The following is a 21,630-nucleotide window of genomic DNA, read 5'->3' as shown; positions in this document are numbered from 1 at the left end:
TTTGTGTTTATTTTTTGCCACAGCATGAGATACAGAAAGTGATTGACTCTATAAAGAAATACCAGTGCACTGGGAGACAAATATGTACTTTTAAAGCTGCTCATGTGAATCCTCCAACCAAAATAGGCCTGGCCAAATGGGGATCATCAGGCATCCGATCCAATTTGACATTGAACACAACAGGCTTTCTCACAGATGGCTGTTAATGCTCAGACATCTGCATTGGTGTGTATTAATACCCCGCTGGCCCCCTGCTACTGTAACAAACTGACTTTTGTTTAACAACCTCTCCGATGAAGAGAACAAGCCTTAAAGCGTTTTGTACAAACAGCACACCCAGTCCCTCCAAAAACCTCTGCAAGCCATCCACCCTGCTAACATACACAGGGCCCACTCTGTGTGTGTGTGTGTGTTTGTTAGTGTACCACATGCATTCATACATTATGTTCATGTTCACATAGTGTTGTTTCTGTGTGTGTGTGTGTGTGCGCGTGCGTGCATGCGTGTTCATGCAGCCTGAGGGTATTAAGACTAATTATAACATTCTTTTGATTAATAGTGTCTGCTAGCCGAGGGGGGGGCTCTATATGCAGCCGGACCACACACTATAAATAAAGTGTAAGTCAATAACAACGTAAAGGATCACTCATAGTCTTGTCAGCTCTATTTGCTAAGCCTGAATAATTTGGCCAATGAGAGGACACTGAGACACGCACGCCAATGAACACACACACTCTCTGGAAAAGTATTAGCAGTGGCGCTCTAATCACCTGCGGTGATTAGATGTGGACACACTGTTGGTACATTTGGACACACACACTGTTTGCTTTCTTAATCAGTCCATACCATTAAAGGTGAAGACAAATCACACCTGCAAAATTCCAAAGCTGAGACATTACTTTTATTAATGAACACTCCCCTGCACTGAAAAGGCTATTATTTCTTTAATACACCCCAGAGTGTCGTTAAATGGAACTATTTTAATGGTATTTCATAATGACAGATTTTTGGATTGTCGACCGTCGTCTGGCAGCAGAACTGCCAACAGGTCTTTTTGCTCCACGAATAACAGCTATTTTCAAATAACTCCAAATTAAATTAGCAGATTCTTTCTTATAATGTATTATTTTCACACCTGTGCAAACTCCAGAGGAGTTTGATTGTTGGCTCAGGGCAATTATCAAGGTGCTAATTCATTTTGCTTTCTGCATAGTGTGAGTTGATGGTTTTAAAGACTCTCCTGCTGAGACAAATATGCTTCTAGTGCGCTTGTTTAGACTTCCGAGTTAACTAAATGTAATATAACAAAATTATTTTTAATGTAAAATCCCATTACACACAAATACAATAAGTCAATCTCTGTCTCTGTCGTTCTCACACATATACACACACACACATCGAGGGAAACACTTAAAGCCTTTTATAAGCATGTGATCCAGTAACTCACATCTTAGACAACCCCCTGGGTTAAAGAATTTGTTTTTTTCCTCACTGTTGCGATCTAACATGACCTCAAGATCACTGCAAGCAGCTGCTTCTGTCATTCTCACTATGTTGAATGTGTGTGTGTGTGAACCTTTTCTGATTGTCTAGACGTACATCTACCACATGTGTTGTGGCTATTTGTTTGAGTGCATTCAGTAAAAAATTTAAAAGACTTATTGACTCAGTGACACAGTGGGTTAAATGGAAACAAAATTTTTTGTCTGCTCTGAACACAATGAGAAGTTAAAAAAGAATGAATGGATGCATAAACCTTTGAAAAACTCCATATACATATCTTTAATAAAATTTGCTGAGGCAAAAAAAATGTCATGGCCTAATGTGTGTCCAATCTAACCCTTGTTGTCAGACAATTGTCCAAACAGGGAAAACTGTTGTGAGGTTGAGACACACATTTAAAGTGACAGTACCCAGTTATTAAAAGAGATTATGAAACCACACCAATTCAAACAATGCTAAATTATGTGGGAAAATAAAGTTAATATCCAATTTTTCTTCGATTGATAGTTCATCACAGTGATAACAGGCACACAACACTGCAGTCTTAAAATGGGAACTTTTCAGATGTATTGCAATTATATTGTATATAATACAACAGAATCTCAAAACCCCCTGAAGTAATCATTTTCAAACAACCCACATTTTTAGTTTTTTCATGACAGTGTTGGCACTTTGGCTTATTATTCATTTACACTGCCACACCACTCTATTACTATAAGTCCTAAAAACATCAGATCGGTCCACTTCTTCCTGCATAAGAGATAACCAGGTGGAAGGAAGTGTTTCGGGGTATCTCGTACGTACCTCAGCTTGCCATGCAACCCCTGTACACACACTTAACCCCTGACACTCCCCAGCATTCACACACTCTGTCATCACAGGTCCTGGCTGCTGCTGACCTGAGCACTAACACATGCTGGGGACAACTTAACCTCTGGTCCTCCAGAAGGAAAAACACATTGACAGAGCAGAGGGAGGGCAATGCATGGGGGGTGGGGGGACAGGAACAGACAGAAGAGGAAGGGGATCAGTGTGTGTGTGTGTTTGTGTGTGTGTGTGTGTGTGTGTGTGTGTGTGTGTGAGGGAGACTGGCATACAGCCAACCGATGATACCCAATTGTAAAGTGAGACATTTCCACATTATTGCTCTCATTTGTTAATCTTCAATGTCTTGTCTCCAACTAAATAACACATCTCTTTTGTTACATGAAAACCATCTACATGCAGAATTTGGTGGTTAACAGTTTTCACTTCCTTAAAGGAGCACACCTAATTATTGGGACTTTAGCTTATTCACCTTACCCCCCGGAATTAGAAACATCCATACATACCCTTCTCATTGTCCGAGGATGAAAGATTATTTGATGCCACTGACAGGTGACTATAGGAAACGTCCTGTGTCAAAAACAAAAATGACAGATTTCGCTTGGTTTGAAATTTGGTAGAAACATTTGGGATAGTGTAAGAACACAGCCAAAAAAAAAATTATAACATTGGTATGGTCGCATTTAACATTTTATTGCAGAAATGTTACATATTGTACCTTTAAGTTTCTCCATTCACGGTTTAAGAAGTAACATTGGAGTACATTGCCAAGACCTGAGTTCAATCTGACCACAGCTGCTGTTCTATGTAAGTAAGGAAACTGCAGACCTTTCATAGTCATTCAAGCCAACACTGGGTGGGTTTGATACTCAAATGGCAGATTTTGTGTGGAGTATCACTTTAAGGGTAATCCACGGCAGCCAAGAGACTGTTTTGACAGCAGTGGAGACAATCAATTGATAAATGTCTATGGAATCACATGATGACAGAGAAACAACATGAAGGAAGAAGACAGAGCAGAGGATTGCAGACAAAAATTTGTACAGTGTTTTTTATCTGTGTCAGCGGAAACGATACAATATGTTTCTCTGCAAAGGCACAAGACAATTGGCAGACGGTGATGCAGATCAGAGGGAAAGGGCTGGAGGAATGAAGTCAGACAGGAATTTCTAGGAAATGACGGCTAGCAAAACAAAAGCAACGTGACTGCATCAGTACAAGTGCTGCCCTTCGGCTGTGCGCTGGCACTGCTTTTAGAGGCTTACTTTGCCCACAGAAAATCACGTCCTGTGTGCTTCCACATGGCATGAGCAAAGTCTGTATTTTACTCAAAGTTACTGACATTATTCCCCGGATGTGATGTCAAAGCTCTGTTTAACTGTTTAAAAGAAAGAAAAGAACTCCTTGCATCCTCATTGCAATTACGTTTTTCTAATAGATTTGAGCTTGCTCTTTCTGCAAATAGATGGGTTTTCATGACATTCAGCAAGATGAGCCTCCTGAATTTGCAATCCAAAATGCTGTCAAAACTTTAATTTATAATTGCAAAGATTGCCTCCATATTTCTTGACATGGAATGAGTCACGTAACGTTAGGTCCTCATTTTAGTAGTTTTACGTGAATCACTTTAAACCAATCCCTAATATTTTACTAACCCTAACTAAGTATATATGTTGCCTAAAGTAAACTAGTTGCTACGTGTTTAAACCCACGTCCATTACCTTAAATAGAACAGTCACATGCTTATGGTCACATGATTAAACGGCCACCGCGGAAATAGAATGATAAGTTTTCGTTTTAGGAAACCTATGATGTTGTTTAGGAACGAGGATGTCTTGGCATGTTATATTGCAAACAGTATAAGTGAAGCTGTTGAAACAGTTTACCTCTCTGTACAGTGTCCAGAGGTTAATGTAATGTCAGCAGAGCACATGAAACCAATCCAGTTGTCAATATCCATTCATAATTAATGCTATGTATTTGCCTTTGTCTTTTCGTGTGCTGTGGGGTGCTGTATGATTGACAGGGGAGCGCCTATGAGTTCATATCTGAGACTTCATAAGTGCCTCACGGTTGCAGATTGCACAACAGTGTTACACGTTACACTGTCAATGCAGCGAGGTTTGGCCAGGAGGACAAACTGGCAACCCTGTATTTATGGTTACATCATGTTGGCGATTGTTAAAGCTGAAACGGCAAGAGAATGGAAAGTGAGCAATTAAGATGTAGAGTGAATTAAGAGGAAGACAAAGGAAAAACAACACAGAGGAAAGTTGGTTGGTACAGAGGGCTTGTGGCATTTGAGGTAAAATTGGTAATCCCTGAAAGAAAGCAATGGGAGAGAAAAATGTAACTCCCTAATCAACAACAAGCAGATTGACAGAGGCAGATGTTGGCCAACATTTCTTGGGGGATTGAACTTACTGAGACAGATATTGTGTCTCTGCAGAGCTTGTTGTGTCAGTGGGAGAGTGGTGGGAGCTGGGAGGTATGCAAATTCTTTTTTGGAGAAGTATGTGATGTAAAACTGTGGAAGTGGGATAGCAGCTGAGGCTGTCCAGCACCCATGAATCAGGCTGAGGCACCGTGAAGCAGCGGCCCTCATAGGAGCCAGATGGGCTTTTGGCTCGACACCGGCAGGGATGAAGGAACACACAACGAACGCACGCACACACACTGAATAGGGACAAACAGTCTCTTATATGCACTGCAGATACAAACCTGTAAATGCGGGTGAAAGCAACACACACATTTCATAACCTATAAAACAGTTTGGATTGATATGCATTAAGTGCACATAAAACATGCTATGTGACAGAAACAAGTCCGCACACACACACTCAACTTGACTCTGATTAACAACCGCACAAGAGTTCCTTTGTGTGAAAACACAAATGGCAAATAAAGTTCTTGAATCTCTTGAATCTTGAATCACACACACACACACACACACACACACACACACATACACACACACACACACACACACACACACACACACACACACACACACACAAACACACTGACTTTGAAATTTCTATGGTAGAGATGCACACATAAAGAGCCCGAAAACTGACAAAAGCTAGTCAATAGGTTATCAGATATGTTAAAAATATAACTGAATACATCGATAAATAACTGTTAAATAGGCCTAATTAAAACAGACTATTGTAAAAAAAAAAAAAAAAAAAAAAAAAGCTTTATGCATTATACTAACCATTCTGCTGATGAAATAGATAAAGCATTTGTTTATTTTACTCTATTTTTTTTTACTTTATCTTTGCAACATTTACAGTGGGGCTCAAAAGTTTGGGCAACCCAGGTAAATATTTGTATGTGCATAAAGAAGCCAAGGAAAGATGGAAAAATCTCCAAAAGGCATCAAATGACAGATTAGACATTTGTATGCCTAGGAAATAATTCATACTTCTGTCTTACACACACTATCTTGATCTTGCATATTCACCATGATACTCATTCAAACACACACACGCTGTTATAATCCTTTTACATGTACGAGAGGGTATAGTCATGCATGTGAGAGAGCATAGTAGCGTTTGTGTGAGAGTATAGCAATTTATGTGAGAGGGTATAGTTGTTTATGTGAGAGAGTATAGTAATCCGTGTGAGAGACTATAGTAGTGTATGTGAGAGTATAGTAGTGTATGCTAGAGAGTATAGTAGTGTGTGTGAGAGAGTTTAGCATTGCATGTGAGAGGGTGTATTAGTGTATGTGAGAGTATAGTTGGGTTTGTGAGAGTTTAGTGGCCTAATGTATGTGAAAGAGCATACCATTGTATGTGAGAGAGTATAGTTGTGTATGTGAGAGAGTATAATTGTGTTTGTGAGAGAGTTTAGTAGCGTAATGTATGTGAGAGAGCATAACATTGTATGTGAGAGAGTATAGTTGTGTATGTGAGAGAGTGTAGTTGTTTTTATGAGAGAGTATAGTTGTGTATGTTAGAGAGTTTGATTGAAACGGAAGGGAGTTTTATTACTCAGCTCTTGATTGGTTGACAAAGAAGAAGCGGTATTTGACGGTCAAAATCCTGCAGTCATAATACAAGTTTCGCTGTAGTGTTGCTGTAATGGACAGAGAGAGGCTACGTGTCTTTTAAAAATATTTTAAGAAAAGGTGAGCTACTGTCAACGATGTATCCACAAGTAAGTGAAGTCCAACAGAGCTCTGATTCGGAGACTGAGATCGAGACCTGGCTCCAGCGCTAGCGCTTCTAGTTCGAGCTCGAGGGAACCCTGAGAACCCCGTCACCAGAGACAGCATTTCGGTGGGTGGTCGTCGAAATCCAGGAAGAGGTAAGTTTATTATAAATAGCCAGGGACTTTTTTTTATAAACGTCATCATATCTGCACACCCCAAATTAAATTAAATTAATGTTCGCATGGTCGTGACGTTAGCGCTGACTAAGTAACCTAGTGCTAGTTGCTAACCACATAAAACACGGGCTAACCATTTTTCATTTCAAAACTTAATTTGTTTAAGGAAGTTGGAGCAAGGAGAATTAGATCTTCTGTTTCACATGCGAGAGACGACCATGTAAGGCATTTTGAACAACCACAGTGTATGATATTGTGCTGTACAAATGCATTTGACTTTGGCTAGCTAGCGATAGGAGAATAAGCTAGCAGCAGCAGTTATGGAAGCATGTTGGTAGTTCCATTTCTGCGCTGCTGTTATTCAATTTCAAACGAATTTGCTATTCAGTGCGTAGCTTATTAAAGTGTAATTCAGCATTTATTTTGTATCGCCTATCTTTGGGTATGAAGACATCTGAGTAGGCTCTTTACAGCAAAAATAGCGTTAAGTGAGAGAGCTAGCTCTAGCATCGGCTGGCTAGCTAGCTGAGTTGCGATCACCTGACTGGGTGACGATGTTGAGCCTATCTGTGTGAAAAGAAGAGTGCTATTAAGGTGAATCGTGATGCAAGCTTTTCTCTTATTTAGGCATCTTCATATGGTATGTACAATTTCATTTCAGATTGAGTTGGCGATTTTAGAACATATTGCCGTAAATCTACCAATGTACTTAAATAATTAGTGAAGTCGTGTCAACAATGCTACTTCGGTTTTTGGATTACTGATGCAGTACACAGAAAAAATATGATAAGGAGATAAGATGGACAGTCTATGGAGAAAATGGCACATTGCTGTGCTCTATCAGTAATTTGACTGTACCTGACTTACTTTCTAAACCTGGAAGGCTTCATTGCTTGTTTTTATAATATTTAATGAATCAGATTAAAGTATAATCTAATCCAATATGCGTGCAATGGATTATGTGTTATATATCAGTGAAGAAAGTAATGTTGAGTCTGTTTGCTGTTATAAAGTCAAGTGTTGTTTAGTCAACTATAATATGTTGATTTGTTTCTCCCACATTTGTGTTTGGTGTCCGAATGTACATCTTTTGATGAACTGCGACAGGCTGCAGAACCAGGTACAGATTATCTGTCTAATGCTGGATGTCTAAGGCCTTTGAAACGAATAGAGGACAAGGATCTCTTGGTGGAGGATGTCATTATGTTTCAATTGGCTCATCGAGTCAGTGGAGCATTTCAGAGGTTTGTGTAACTCCATTTTTTAGCAAACATAATTAAAGATTTCAACATATATTTTTAAAAGCCAGTGTACAACCTTACACACAATCCAATACAGGCTTGCATGTATCATAAAAATAACTTCAAGAACATCATGTTTTAGATAGTTGTCAAAGACCAGGCCTTTTTGCATAACCAAAAACACTGAACTGTCTTGTAAGTCATGCCTTTTATGTGCTGTGTGATAATTTATCCAATTTGAAAACAGATATTTGTATCTTCTCATGATACATGTGTACAGATTCAGGGAGGGGATGAAGACCCTTGGTGATCTTGATGCAATAAGAATGCACCCAGACGCTTCAGACCGCTGTTTTTGTCACAAGCCATCCCACTCACAGCTGATGTACTAGAGCAGCTCCTTGAAATTTGACTGTCAGCAGCGGGCAGCAACAAAACAAGGGCAGAGGAATGTGTGGTTGCATTTTGGAGGGAGTACCCGCCGGATGTCGAGGGTAAGTATTATTGCTACTACACTACTATACCCAATGTTTTTTCTTTGGTTAAATTAAATTACCTTCCTTCAGTTGTGGTTTGAGTTGGATTTAGTTTCATCAGGTACCTTTGTACAGTGGTATTGTTAACTTTGATCACTCTCTTTTCAAATTCTTTCCATATGCTTTTTTATGTCTTTGTTTTTCCCTTCTTTTTAAAACGTTTTCTGCATGCTAGGTTTAATTTCTTTTTTGGTGTTCTTTTTAAGCGCAAGAGGGACCCTTGAAACTTGGGGGTGTCCTGGCCTAGGCGACGAGAGCAAATGCAATTCCACCCCTGGGCTTCTCCCCATGACCTTCAGTGGATTTTCTCCATGAGCTGCTGCAATAACTTCCTGCGGTTGTCAGTCCTGAAAATATTGGAGGATTTTTAGGAAACAATGGATTTTGTATTAAAAAACACTCAAGGATTTGGTCAGGAATGACTTCAGAGAACCCCTGAACATACATTATTAAAGTCTGTTGCCTGTTGAACTTTATTAAACTGTTGAGACATAGTTGTTAATAACTTACCATTTCCTAATACATTAATGTCTTGTTTAAACAATTGACAATGGAATAATCATTTAACTAAAAAGAAAACCATTTTGTTATTTTATTTTTCAACACTTTAGTGCAGAAATTGTCACTGGCCTATAATGAACCTCCCAATAGTGTCCTACTGCCTAAACACTAACAAACTTGCTCACTAATAGAGTTCACAAGGCCCAAAAATAATTGCATGCCATGGTTACTATCATTGGCTAGTGGGTCTACAATTTCCAGAATTCTGTTCATAACTGTTTTATTAAAAATAAATTAATTTTCTGGAACAACATAGTTTGAAGTCTCAAAATGTACCTTCATTCATTTCAGAGTTGTCGCTCCCAAGTAAAATGTTCTGCACTGTTGAGAACACCTCTCCGCCTCAGTTGAAGAGGTGTTTGTGATCTCTGTTGATAATCTGTGGTTGTTCCACTGATTCCTGAATACTGCAGTTGCCTTTTGAACTCTTGGCAAGTAGATGTTGTGTAAACGAAATAAGTGCAGTTCATTTGTAGAGTCCAGTTTATGGTTTCCATCTATGTGCTTCTTGAAAGAAAATTTGATAGTTCATTTTTTACCATGTGATGAAAAGACACTTTGCTTAATGCAGCTAGCTGTACTTTCAAAGCAGCAAGCCCATCGGATAATGATAAGGAAAAATGGCCTCTTTAGCCATTGAGGAAGTGAGAATTTAAACTGTCTTGCTGACTGATCAAACCAACTTTCTTTTCAACTATACTCCCTCATACACAACTATATACTCACTCACACACACACACACACACACACACTGCTATACTCTCTAATATACACTACTATACTCACATACACTACTATACTCTCTCACATACACAGCTATACTCTCTCACATACACAGCTATACTCTCTCACATACACAGCTATACTCTCTCACATACACAGCTATACTCTCTCACATACAGTACATAGCTAAACTCATACAATGCTATACTCTTACACACACTCTTCTATACTTTCTCATATACATGACTATACCCTCTCATACAGACAAGTAAAAGGATTATAATAGTGTGTGTATGAGAATAGTGGTGAATATGGAAGATCATGATAGTGTGTGAGACAGAAGTATGAATTATTTCCTAAGCGGCATCTCATAGTTTTATGTTTGATATTTTGTAGGCTTGGTGTCATAAAAGAGAAACAGAGCTACAGAGAAACACGGTTGGAAAATAAATAAGAAAAAATCCCATGAAGACGGAAGCATGGTGTCTGTGAAAAGTTTCGTCCAACTTCTTGATTTTCACTTGGCATCAAGCTAAAACTTCCTTAGTTTAAACACTATTTTTGAAAAATCAAAGACGATCAATTTAAACTGTTCTTAAAAATGTACATTGGTTTTTGAGCAGTGATAAGTTGATAATGGCTCAAATGAAACAAAACAAACAAAAAACGGGGGAAACGACAAAGAGAAAAGGCGGGAGGAGTGAGGTAACCGCAACAGATACTCTGCCCTCAGATCATTTGAGCAGGTCAGTGTTTCAATGGGGCTTGAAAAGTGTATGTTTGCTGCAATGAATGGTTTCCTAAAGCCCATCATCCCTGTCTGCTTGACTTAAGTTAGACAGACTGTGACTGATTTCAACCCATAGTGAACCCTTATGATCCAATGTTTACATGGCGCAAAAGAGAAGGGCAGAGAAGAGAGAAAGAGCTGCATTTTATGGAATGGATATTTATCAGGTTTTGATGGTTATTTCTAGAACAAAGACACATTTCATTGGTTGTTTATTTACTGATATTTATATACTCATTTTTAATCATTACAACTTTTTTTTTTTAAACTTGCATGTTGAAACTTTGCCAAAATGAATGCCTTATTTGTATGGCTTTTATAAAAATATATTTTTGTTCAGCTCAAAACACATAGGTATTAACAATAATGTATACTAAATATCTATTTAAATTATTGCATATATTTTTGTTATAGTTTGAAAGGTGAAAGCCTTTTTCTGGGAGGCCCGTTATTCTGCACACTTTTAGTCTAAAAGCACAAACGTCACTACCCTGTGTGTATGTAACAGAAATCTCTCCACAAACATCTGTAGCCGCTTTTGATCATGTTCATAAATATTTCCATGATTTTATCCACTGACCGGGTCCCACAAAAATCCATGGGCCGATCCAGAGCAGTGCGCCGCAGTTCCATACACTGCGACTGTCTGCTTATTATTACAGTATTCCAGAAGATCATCTGCTTTGAAATATGGCCGTAATGACATGAATCAAATTGCTGTGGCAGGATTTGGTTTTTGTGGTGTCATATATCCAATAAATCCATTCCAAGGGAAAGCAGAACAAAGAGTGATAATTATGAACAGATAGAAAATGAGACTCATCACATTGAAGGGGCTGAGTCACACTGAACAGATGGTCAACCTTCAAAATATCCACAATACATACAGCTAAATTAGAATCTGCAAACAGATGATAAATCCACTTCATGCGGAACCTTTTTAGGTGGATTTATGATCAGCAATAACTCGAAAAGAAACAACATACAAAAGTTTCAAGTGTAGCTCAGACCCACTAAACAGTACAAATTGGGTAACAAAGGTAACTTTCATAACAAAACTGTATTCCCTGTACTGATGTTTCTGCAGTGTACACCCAAGTAAAAGTTTCCTTAAGCCTGTAGTTTCCAAAGAATTTTCATATTTTGTTGCCTTTAAGTGCAGTCTGAAGCCTTGCAATCTTAAATTCAGTGCGCACAGAAACCCCAACAGGAGGACCAAAATGTTCTATAATACTCTATATTTGTGTTGTGAAAAGTAATGTAGAGTCCAGAAACCATGTACACGTTCTATATAATGTTAATATAGCCTATGGTTTGATATTAATTACAAGCTTCCATTTTTTTTTCTTTTTTACATTCAGCCAATGTGCAAAAAACAACAATGACAAACATTTCATTAACCTTTTAAAATACATTTTGTTTCCTCAGTTTTTTTTTTTACTGGCATCATGTAAGTTCTCACTGAGTAGGATGTAAAGTTTCCATTCATTCATTCTACTTTTGGCTGGTGAATATATACAATTAAGTTAATTTCTTAAACTTTTTTCTGACAATCTGATTGTGTAAACAAGAGCCATTATTTAAAGAACCCAAATGTGCAACATAATGTATTCCCATTCAAACTAGGGGATATAAACTGACAAGAAGACATTGAAAGCAACATTATCCACAAAGGCTTGTTTCCTGCTGAATTGGCTTTTCTGCTCCCAAGAACATACACTGCTAAACACAGACCTCTGCTGGATACTTGTTGTAAACAACTTTCTAGCTCACTTGAATTCATCCAACATCAAACTTGTTGACTGGCTGTTTTAAGGTTCAACCTCAGCCTGCATTGGATTATCCAATATTCGACAGTTCTGGTTGTTATTGTGCTAAAATGTAATACTGTCTCTGATACAATGGTGGTTCTAATGCTTGTATATCTTGCTCTGGTGATTGACATGCCATCTGATGAATATGGTGTCAAAGGTCTACACCAGTAATAAAGTACAGTATGTCACTTTCCAAAAATTGGGGACTCAAAAAAGAAAGATAAAAAAAACTGAAGCAGCAGAGGCCGAGATATCCAAACGTTTTGTCCCTATGGGTCAAGCTCTAAAACCCTGGGTACTACAATTCCCTTAATGCAACCCAGTGTCTTCCATTAGGCCCTCCCTATGACTGCCTCCCAGTCCACCAGACTTTTTGTTATACATTTTATTTTTCAAGCCCAAGATGCGTGAGACATAAAATGACATAATTAGTTCTTTTCTCTATAGGATCACAAAAGACACTATACACCTGTTTTTCTGTAGTACTCCTTCTGGTAAATACACTGACCTTTATGTGTAAAATGAAGTTGAATATTTTATCCTCCACATTTCCCCTTTACTTTGTTACCTGTCTGTGTAACTCCATAAAAACTCAATTATAGTTCTCCCATCACAGTGTCCCCATTATAGTATGCATGATACTTCTGTTTACAGATCCTCACCTTTTTTCATAGCAGGGTCCACCCAATAAACCCACTAGGTGGCAGCAATTGCCTGCCTTTGGCTGGAGCTGATGAACCGATTAACCTCTACTTTCCACCCCAGAGTAAGAGAATCCTCCACCTTCCAGCATAGTAACAGATATGAGCCTGTTTTAGGCTGTTATGCTGTTTTATCTCTGACATTGTAAACTGCCGACTGGGCTATAGCCTATTGGATAATTCAGTATGTTCAAGTGTGTGTGGGAATGTAAATATGTCTTTAGGATATGGTAAATTGCCGAGAGTCAATCCTAATTTCTTTTTCCCCTCCTCGCTGCTTAAAGCTTGCACACGCCCCTTCTCTTTGCATATTGCTGGTTAGAGCTGCATGCACAGTATGTGTGGGTTGCTGCAGCCTCCTGGGCGCTGCCACCCTGCCCAGACTACTAATGCCATACCTGATTCTCATTAGACTGTCCCGTTTGAGTCCGGCCATCTGCACCAGCTGGTTGGCAAACCCTCTGCCAACCGTTTGATGTCGATGAGGAGCTCAGCGACGCGCTCCCAACCCAGCGCCAGACTTATAGACATCTTTGCTTTGTAGAATTTTTTTTTTTTTTAAAGCCCGAGAAAAGTCCTGATGTTCTCATCTAGGCTGGCAGGCTTAAAGAGGACCAAGCTTTGTTTGAATGGCATCAGGTAGAGGTAGTTAAGCAAGCAGGTTTGCACAGTTTGAGATGCCTTAGATGTGCTGGATTTGTCTTGGCAGATGCTTAAATAGAAAGTTGGTTGCGGTGATGTAGTGGTAAACAGAGGAGCTGGAAGACTGAATGTACAAAATGTCTTCTTGACACTGGGTTACAGCCTACAGTATTTAGCAAAATCAACGTCTTCAAAGATTTCCATGACTTATCAACATCTCCCATTGAGATTGAAGGAAAGTCAATAAGGGGTACCTGCTTTCACCTGATATTATCTCAAGAAACATCATTTTCACAGTTGCCAATGGATTCAAATTGCATTTATTCTTGAACACTTTTTGGGGATTTTTTTTGACTTTTTATGGCCTTTAATCAACAGGATAGCTTGAAGACAGGAAAGGGGAGTGAGAGAAGGGACGGCATTCAGCAAAGGACCATGGGTCAGATTCCAACCCAGGCCGCTGCCAAGGCCTCAGCCTACATGGGGTGCACAGTCTTATGTGTAAGCTATAGTTCACACCATGTTTCAATATTCATCCTGAAGGTTTAAGTAATTCAGCACCAAATTAACATAAAATATAACTGAATAATTTCAATTTGAAAAATAATTTAAAGGTGTGGAGTGGGAGGTCTCTGCCTCCAACCCAATTTAATGGAGTGTAAGTATGCATGTGGTGCACAGCATGGTGAAAAATTACATTTGAAAAATTCAGTAGCAACATCTCTTTCCTTAAAATATAAGTACCCCGGTTACTCTGGATAATCCATAGAGCAGTTTTTATCTGGGTTATTTCTTCAGTACAGAGAAGTTCAAATGAAAACTGCTCAAAGTGAAGTGGGTGGATTATTCAGAATAACCCTTTTTTGGGTGAACTGACCCAGAGTGAGTTGTGCTGTGTTTAGCATCTCTAAATACATGCTTCCAAGATAACAAATCTTACCTTCATGTTTTTTAAATTTTTTACCACCAGCATATGTATCAGCGACTGCTCTGCCAAGAATACATCACTGAGTATTTTTGGCCCGCTTTGTCACGCTGGCCTGTGGGGCATACAGAGCTGTCTAATGGATATATGACGGATGCTTCTGGATGTCTACGAGGTGAGTAAACACGTGTTCAGAAATACTGGATATGGGTAAATACACCTACAAGCGCAGGCTGACACATGGCCGAGCTAATCCTGGTCTCAATCTCTTCATCTACCTTTTTGCCTTCATCGCTTCGTCGGCATCCACACTTTGAAAACAAAACTGCATAAACCCTAGAGTCTAAATCAGAATGGAGTGAGAGTGGATGGGAGGACAATGAGGTGTCGGGAGGCAATGTTTTAAACATGGTAATGGCTCGCTCTCCATCATGTGGAGTCTCTTAGGGCCTGCTGCTACCAGACCTGCATTGCTAGTGGCCCTCCAAAACTTAAAGATGAATTAATCATTGCCTTCTCTTCCATACTTCTCATCACTCTTTACTCCTCCTCTCCTCCATTGCAGCTCTTAATCAAACTCCTACAAATACTCGCCTCAACCTCTCTCTTTTATCCCATTCATTCTCCATGTGTAAACATTTGCATGCAGCACCTTTTTTTCTTTTCTCTTACCTATTCCCATCTTCGCCATCTATCTATCACAGCTTAAATCCTCCCCTCTAGCGTCTGGTACAGATGTGTAATGCTGACCCACTTTATTTGATGGGGAGCTGGAAAGAAGTAAGCAATGACTGAAGGAAAGGAACGGTGGAAGGAAGGTCTCCTCCTCCTCTTCCTCCTTTCACTCTCCTTCCCTGCTGCTCATGTCCCACAGTGTTGTGTTTAAGGTAAATATTTTTTACAGCACTATTCATCACAAGGGCTTCTGGGACGGCCCTTCACCACTTCGCAAACCCTATCCTCAAGATCAAATATTCATACGCCCTCTCTTCGTCCCTCTCCCTCCTCATCTACCATAACCCGGTGTGTTTAACCCCCACATCATGTCAATTCCAGTTGTCACTCCCACTTCTTTTTAGCCCCCTGACGTTTCACATTTCCACACTAGAACTCCCATACTCACTTTACCAGTGTAAGGGTATGTGTGTCATGTATGGGTCACACTTCACATGCAGTTAACACGTCAGGTTGGAATGACATGCACAGCCTATTCCCTCATGTGTATTTCAGTATGTTGGCTAAGATAATTAACGAGCAGTACACCACTTTCCTGCATACAGTAATATGCATGTGATGACAAAATGAAACCAAAGCGCCTCATGTGAAGCTGGAAGAATAACATAGGACTGATGCATGCTAAGTGGATGCTTAACTTCTGCTTGTATTCCACTCTCTCCTTCCTCACGTTCTAACAACCTCCGTCACACTCACCACCTGTCACTCTCATTCATGGATATTCTTCTTGAACCCCAAAAAAGTCCATAGAGGAAAAGATATACTATAGTGGTGACATATGTTGTTGCTTTCTTGTACCTTGTCTGTGACCCTGTGTCAAAATCTGCTTGTAGGAAATTTATAGTAATAGTTACCCCTTTACTTAATTGGTACAAGCTAAATACACAATATACAGCAAGCAATAGGTAATAGGTGGTGGTAAGAGGCCAATATGGCCCAACATTACATTTATTGGCCCATGGGAATACTAACAAGTTAATCCAGCCGTACAAAGAAAATATAAAGACATGTCAGGTTAAACTCACTTTAAGACATGTTATAGGAATATTGTAGTTATTGTAGTTAAACAGACAAGCTACTTGGTGAACATGGTGGCTCTCTCTAATGAAGCCAGCTGGCAGTGATTGCTCTTCACATGTACCCCACAATTAATGTTATTAAACATTAACTCTTAACTTGAAATTTTTCTCGCATTGCAAGACCTTCCTCCCCATCAATGCAAAGGAAGGTCTGTTGTCCACACAAAATACCTGGATAGGAAAAAACCATGCTCTGGTTAATTGACATTTCTTTAAACCAATAACAATTTTCCTGAGCGCCGTACACAATGATGGTGCCTCCGCAAAAAGCTTCCGGAAGGAACTTATTTTGGAAGTCTGAGGCGAGTTCTGGAACCAAAATGACTGTTGAGTGTGGGATGAGAATTTTATTTTTTTTTAAATAAGTTGTTTCCTGAATCGACTGGAACTTACGATGCCAACACAAATAAAAGCGGAAGGTGAAGATCATCCAGCCAAAACTTAGGTACATCCTCATGAACTTAAACACGTCTCAGAGAAACTTATGACTGGCTGGATCCCCAGAAGCAAAAAGGCTGATAGAAATTAGATGGAAACTATGGAGTTATCTGGGTGCTATTGGCCCGGTTGGATGCACTTGAGACAACATTTTTACTGTCATAACACTTTTAAAGGTCTGCCAACATATTGTAAATGTAGATTTAGATTTGATTGAGGGATTTGATTGATCAGATTATATAAATATAACACCCCAAAAAAACAATGTACTTCTAAGAATGTGTTGGAAATAGAGCATTGAATGGCAGAAAAAGGAGTTGGTCGAAACCCTAACAAGGTTAAAGGAGTCCACATTGAACATACATTTGTCATGTGGCCAGAAACCTAACTCCAAATGAATGATTATATCTCTAGCTTTATGTTGCTCTCTCCATTCCCTCTCTGTGTCTACAGGATCATTCTGTGATGACAGAGATTTAACCCTAGCTATGGACAGCAACAGGGAAGGACAAGGAGGAGACGGAGAGAGACAGAGAGTTGGGGAGATGTGAGGGGTATCTGAAGAGAGAGATGGAAGTGAGATGGATGGAGGACGGAAGAGCACGTGGAGAACCTGCGTTTCCTGTCTCCTTCTGCTATGAATAATTGATGTGAGGGACTAAAACCAGCTCCGTGAACTCAGAAAAAGTGTGACAGCTGAAAAAAAAGGAGAGCGGCTCACAGCAGCCATCAAGACGAAAAGCACAGGGAAAGATGCTACTCTGAGATGTCTGAGCGAGGGAGGCAGAAGAAGAGACATGCTGGAAATTGTAGAGACACACACACACACACACACACACAATAACACACAGGCTTGACTGACACACCCCCCCTATTGGAGAACTGCCACATTGTCTTTACTTTGGAGGATTTTGTCTATTCTCATTAGGACATGTGGTCATTCTAAAATGCAGGGGAACACACACACACACACACACAGGCTTGCACACACTGACGCCCCGAGGGCAGGCAGGGCCATTGAAATATTGATGGAAGCTCTCTCCTTGCCGTAATGAAAAATCGTCCTCCGATAAATGTTTCATCCGTCCAGATGCATCACCTACCCATTTTTAACAGATGAGGCAATTCGCTGTAGAAACACAAACACTGGGGAAGTGGGTCTCGCTGCAATTTGTTCCCTCTGAGCATACAATTGAGAGGGACAAGGTTGAGATTTAAAAAAAGAAAGGGGAACAGAGGAGGAGGAAGCAGCAGTAGCACTTTACATCTGATTCTCACCTACATTGATTTCCCCCACACTCTTTACATAAAGAAAGCTTTTAACTGTGAATATGATAGTGTGATGGCATTTTGTTTTAAATTAAACATATTATATTGACGTAGTTACTGATTTAATATTCGTTGCAGCTCTTGCTAGGGCAGTTGTGAATGTTGTGATAGTTTTGTTACAATCCAAAGTCCTGGACACACGGAAATCATGATGGCCATAGATGGTTAAGGTAGCACCTTGTAAGTTTTTACAAATCATCTTGAGAGGTACAGTAATGACTGAACCAAATTTTATGACCATCCAGCCAATACTTGGCGAGAAATGTCACTCAAAGTGGAGGAGGATCACAAACGTCAGTAGGATTCATTCTCTCCAGATCATGGATATCTTTTCCAAATTGCATAGAAGTCCATCCAATAGCTATTGAGATATTTCAGTCTGGACCAAAGTGGCGAACCAACCAACCCCCAGACACTGCCATTCCTACAGCAATGCATAGGGAAAACTACAAAAACTGAATTTAAAGAGGGGGGGAGAACATAAGTAAATTTCACAGTGCGTCATGGATCAATATTGGGCATTGTGATAACAGAAAATGTAAATCAGCATGTAATGCCAAACCCCAACATACTGTATGTTGAACAGCAAGTCACTAAAAAAATCAATGTGAATCAGTTTTACTTTAAAAAAAAAAGAAAACCAAAAAAAAACTGATTAAAATGGGGTGCTTTGAATTGGAGGTGGGCTGCCTTTTGGGAAGAAGGAATTCAGAAACTGAAGTAAAGTAGCAAAAAAGTACATCACTTTATCACAGAATAGCCCATAAACTGTGCTCAGTATTCCAAGCTGATGACTTCATAGAGAGGAACATGTGTTCTGAAACGTAGATCTGACCTCACCGGGTCACACTTTGATGACTGCTTCTCCCAGAGTTTATATCATCCATGAAAAGATCCAGGTTATCGTACCGGTGTGCACTCTTAAAACTGACTGTCTTCTTTTTTTGCAGCTTTATTTTGCCATTTCTGTTGGAATTATATTTGTCTTTATTTTTTTTACAAGAATGTCTTCCCTTAAAAAACACAGCTGCATCAGGAGAACCTTTTATGTATCAAGGACCCTCCAATAGAAAACAAAACATTTACCAATGGCAATGCATGTGTGGCAATGTATGCCCCTCTTTTGATTTGACTTTATACCATTTCATATTGCATGATTAAAAGCCCAAAACTCTCTTTTTACAACATGAAAGCTTGAATTCTCCCACCATTGTGTGTGAATGCTTTATTGCTACTTGGATGTTGTATGCTGACTCAACATCCCATGGCTGAAGATAATTAAAATCTATACGAGCAGCTAGCGTGTGTGAAAAGTATACGTTTCCTATCAGCTTGAGCCTCCGACCCACTAACCCACTTTATACCCTATCAGCAGCCCATGATTTGGTCATGCATAACAGCACTGGCTGTTCAGCTCACACCACCTGCTTGCCTATATTTGTACACTCTTCACATACTATATATACATCTTGCATGCCACATGTCACAATCGCTAAAATGCTAGAGTTTACACACAAGCTGTTTCAACGGTCCAATCTTGGCATCATCAATAATTGAGTGTTTGATAAAAAAGAGTGCATAAATAGTTTTACTTGAGTCACAATAACGATATGCACACTCCTCATTTTAAACAAGGAGTCACACTGATGGATCAGAATGACTGATGGCCCGAGACCTGATATGTCATCCGCTGCATGAAAAATAACATGAATGTTTTTATTGTTCATGCATGGTGTGGCAGGGCGCGGCTGCTCGGGATTAGATTACAGCAGAGACTTGTTTGGGACATACTTTTCTCTTCAGCGACTGTAATTAGAAAATCCTTTCCGCTCCCTTGCTCATACAGCAAACATGTACTGTAACTAAAACTCGTCTGGGCTATTTTACCAAACTCTTGCCAAACTGAATATGATTTCAACTTGTTTGATTGGCAGTGCATGAGAGCCCAAAACAGAAAGCAGGCTTGTGCGCACAATGGTTTGGATTAAAATCCATCCATCCTTATTAAGATTCAGAAAGGATTGGCTGAATCTGTCGTTATGGTACTCTCTGTCTCTTCATTGTTATTGAGCAAAAACCCATTAAAGCTGGGCTAAGACTTGGCAAGCTTGCACGATGCTGCCAATACAACTCCGCTGACATTGTCTGTACCCTTGATACCTCAGCCATTTGCTGGTCTCATGCTGAATGATAGAAATATTGGAATTCCAATGATTTCCCCTGGCAAAGCCGAGGCACTTTCCCAGCTGCTGTTAAACACAATACAAAAGGTGAAACAGCTAAATTGAAATGATGAAACAGTTTTAGCGGGTGTTTTTAGAGACAATACTGCCAATCAGGAAGGGCCCTAAAGGCAGCAATAAGGAAAGAGCAATGTCAATGAATTTGCCCACAATTTCCCTCTATGCCAGGAGGCTGGTATCAAAATGGCATTCCTTTTAGCAGCACTGCAGCCGTGCTTATCCTAATAATCTGTCACTGTTGAAAGGTCAATATGACCATCACTTCATGGGAAGATCCCATGGGCCTTTAGTTTTTGACTGGCTCAGGGGCGAACTTCTCCCGACTGTGCTGAATTAGTGCTGAACTATTAACCACATTACTTTTATTGTACAGCTGCTTCATTTTTCATAGCAAATTAAGTAACCTACTTGGTGACTTATCTCTGCAGTGGTGATTCAACCCCAATGCAGAAGTTGTAGTTCATTTAGTCCAGTGCTGGGCTGGCCACCAAGACAAATACATCACTAATAAATGGTAGCATTGGTCCACTGCCAGTCTGCTTATGCTTCCCTGATTTGATTCCCCCCCCCCCCCTTTAATACCAATTAATCCAAAAACATATACATATTAAATATTTTCTACATTACATTATATTTTTTATTTAGTAAAACAAACAAAAAAACCCGTCAAAATAGGTAATATGTGATAACAGCCAATTAGGACACTTTTAAATCACAACTCTTAGGCTTGGGGTTGTGCGGTTCATCAGTAAAATAAAATGAAACTAGTAATGTTTGAATAAACATATGTGACACAAAGGAAAGGCTAAAAAGGGAAAGTTTGAAGAAAGAAGTGGAGAAATAAAGAAATGCAGATACCTCCATTCAGGCCACCAGGGGCCACTACATGATTTAAAGAGAGTTGTTCAAGCCTCTTTTCTGCATCTAAATCTTTCCTGTCTTTCAATGATACAGAGTTCATATACATACAGTATGTACATACTTTTATCTTTTCCTGACTTGACTGCTGCAAATTTCTGTATTTGTGCCTCAGTCAACATCCATTTTCATGCATCAAACTGGTGCAGAATTCCTTTTTCAATGATATGGGTATGAAATGAGAGTACATCCCACCTGCCATTGCACTGGCTTCCTATACATTTAGAAGTGATTTTGAAATTGCATCACTTACTTTTAAAGCACAACTCCAACCGGCCCCAGCATATGGGAT

At 39.5% G+C, this 21,630-nt stretch overlaps 3 long non-coding RNA genes across 3 annotated transcripts in view; all 3 read left to right on the top strand.

Annotated features, from left to right (window-relative positions):
* LOC117939953 overlaps nt 1–21,630 on the top strand; it is a 308,332-nt gene that overhangs the window by 35,046 nt on the left and 251,656 nt on the right. The gene's annotated exons all lie outside the window — the stretch shown is intronic.
* On the top strand, nt 8,252–9,003 carry LOC117939965. The gene is made up of 2 exons (XR_004655687.1): nt 8,252–8,398; nt 8,647–9,003. It is a non-coding gene; the product is annotated as an uncharacterized LOC117939965 (long non-coding RNA).
* On the top strand, nt 14,644–17,662 carry LOC117939932. The gene is made up of 3 exons (XR_004655681.1): nt 14,644–14,771; nt 15,301–15,483; nt 17,302–17,662. It is a non-coding gene; the product is annotated as an uncharacterized LOC117939932 (long non-coding RNA).

The sequence above is a fragment of the Etheostoma cragini genome, chromosome 3, assembly GCF_013103735.1.
Source record: "Etheostoma cragini isolate CJK2018 chromosome 3, CSU_Ecrag_1.0, whole genome shotgun sequence".
Classification (NCBI taxonomy): Eukaryota; Metazoa; Chordata; class Actinopteri; order Perciformes; family Percidae; genus Etheostoma; species Etheostoma cragini.
This window is presented reverse-complemented; position numbering and strand designations above follow the sequence as displayed.